This window comes from Tupaia chinensis, unplaced genomic scaffold (genome assembly GCF_000334495.1).
Source record: "Tupaia chinensis unplaced genomic scaffold, TupChi_1.0 Scaffold000532_1, whole genome shotgun sequence".
NCBI lineage: Eukaryota > Metazoa > Chordata > Mammalia > Scandentia > Tupaiidae > Tupaia > Tupaia belangeri.
In genome coordinates this window covers 1,665,810-1,668,667 of record NW_006160045.1, presented here as the reverse complement: position 1 = coordinate 1,668,667, position 2,858 = coordinate 1,665,810, and positions in this window count along the sequence as shown.

Here is a 2,858-nt window from a genome sequence, read left to right as displayed (position 1 = left end):
ATGAGGACACAGGTGAACAGTAACTCTAAGCTTACTTTTGTCCTGTGAACATTTGCTAATCGGGATGAAAAGAGCTGCTGAACTGAGATATGAGGAGAGGCTAGAAGAGGTGAAAGCCCAAGGAACCCAACACAGAGAAAAGAATACAAATATTTCTTTCATAATCAAGGGAGAAAGTCATTCCCTATTTCTCTTCCTTTTAAAGTTGTAGGAAGAATTTTCTCATGGTTGAGAGATGGATGAGGTGTGGAGAAAAATATTTCTCTACAAGTTTATAAACCTAACTCTCACCCTTGCCAGGAATTTTATTCCATTCATATTACTGAGATTAACTGGTGACTTTAGAAGGATTGCAGACTAGTAATTCTCTAAAAATTTAGTAAATATAAATGCAAAATCTTAGTAAAGGGAAGAACCTGTGCTTCCTGGGAACCTCAACAATTGCTCAAGAAGTATACAGTCAGGGACCAGTAGTTAATGTAATGGCTATGTCACTGAACTCCCATGTAGTAGACTGCTGTTCAAGTCCTGGACCCGGTAGCTTAAACTCATGCCGGACACATGTGCGTGCATGCCCACGATCCCGAGAAGAGAATGGAGAAGGAATTGTGGAGTGGCCATCTCCCCTGGGGGGAAATTTCTCACTTTCTGTCTCTCTCTGTCTCTCTCTTTCTGTCTGGCAAGTGCACGTGCCCTCCCCTTTAGAAAAAACTTTTAAAAAAAAAAAAAAAAAAAGAAGAAGAAGAAGAAGAAGAAATATACAGTCAAAGATAAGTAAGCACATTTAAATGAGCACCAGCCAAAAAAAAAAAAAAAAGCAGAAGACATCAATTGACCACTTAGAAAATTGAAATGATCACACTTAAATTTTTTTCTAAAGGATGATCATTACACTTAAAAATGTAAGATGCTCAGAAATATTTGTGAAGAACAGATAATTATAAGTTAGATATCAGCAGATTAGAAAAAATAAGCTTTTTTAAAGCATTATTTTGTTTAAATTTATTTATTTATTTCAATTTGACCAGAGAGGGACAGAGCAAGAAAGAGAGGGAAAGCAAGAAAACGTGCTACCAGTTTGGACTTGAACCCCGGTTAGCCACATGGGAGTCCAGCGCCCTTAACCACCACACCACCTGTCAGTCCCATGAAGCTTCTACAACAAAGGATAAATTAACCCAAATTAAAAATTCATGTAATGAGCAGTTGGTGTAATGGCTATGTTGCTGGACTCCCATGTAGTCAACCATGGTTTGAGTCTCGGACCCGGTGGCTTAAACTCACACTGGGCACATGTGCGTGCGTGCCCAAGATCCCGAGAGAAGAATGGAGGAGAAGGGATTGCAGCATGGCCATCCCCCGTGGGGGCTGATTTCTCACTTTCTGTCCTTCTGCCTCTCTCTGTCTTTCTGGCAAGTGCACATGCTGTATAGCAAAAACCTTTCAAAAAAAGAAATTCATGTAATGAATGATTTTGGAATGATTAACACAGTTTAAGAGAAAGCTTTTGATTTAGAAGCTCAGTATGAAGAAATTCTCTAAAATGCCACAAACAAAAAGATAGAAAGAAAATTTGATAGCAAGCTTAGGATAGAATAAGATGGTCCGACATACATTTAATCAAAGTCCCACTTAGAATGAAGAGAGAGAACTGACAGAGGCAATATATGAATAAATAATGGCAGTGCATTCTCCATAACTGACAAAAGATTCCAATTTACAGATTCAAGAAGCTTAATAAATCTCCAGTTGAACAAATTTTTTAAAGTTACTCTAGATACATTATAGTAAAATTAAATAAAATAGAACTTAATGGACATATCTAAAAAGTAATCAGTGGAAAAAAATAGATAATCTTCAAAGGACCTGCAAGAGCTGACTAAGAGCTGACTTCTTTTTTTTTCTTTCTTTCTTTCAATTTTTGAGAGGTTTTTGTTATAGGGCGTGTGCACTCGCCAGAAAGACACAGAGAGACAGAAAGCGAGAAATCACCCCCCAGGTGGGATGGCCATGCTGTAATCCTTTCTCCTCCATTCTCCTCTCGGGATCTTGGGCACACACAGACACGTGGCCTGGCATGAGTTTAAGCTACCAGGTCTATGACTCGAACCACGGTTGACTATATGGGAGTCCAGCAACATAGCCATTATGCCAACTGCTGGTCCCAAGAACTGACTTCTTTACGGTATTGAGATACAATGGAATAAAGCCATCTATGAAAAAATAGTTGCCACCCTAGAATCTAATACTGAATAAAGTATCTTTCAAGAATGAGAGCAAAATATACTTCAGACAAATACAAACTAAAAGAGTTCATCACTCATTGGAGGGAAGTTCTAAAGGAAATAGTATATAGGTAGCATAATCTAAACAGACACTGACTTTCTCTAACAGAAAAGCAATGTCAAATTGAGTTTTAAGAAGGATACAATGAAGATACAATAAGTGAGAAAATAATAGGATAGTAAACGGAGTTAAAATGTTCTAAATTTCTTATTCAGAATAAATTCAGACTTTGGTAAGTTAAGAAGATACATTATAATTTTTAGGGTCACCAGAGAAAGAACAAAAATTAAATGTATAACCTCTAAGTTAGTAAAGGGGGGAATGAGCGATTGGCAAAATATATGGAGGCAAAATAAAATGTTTTATTATAAAGCATTTACATTAAATGTGGGTAGACTAGGGACCAGCAGATGGCGTAAGTGTTATGTCTCTGGACTTCCACATAGTTGACCTTGGCTCGAGTCCCAGACCCAGTGGCTTAAAACTCACACGGGGCGTGTGTGCTCAAAATCCTGAGAAGACAATGGAGGAGGAGAGATTGTAGCATGGCCATCTCCTCTGGTGGAGTGATT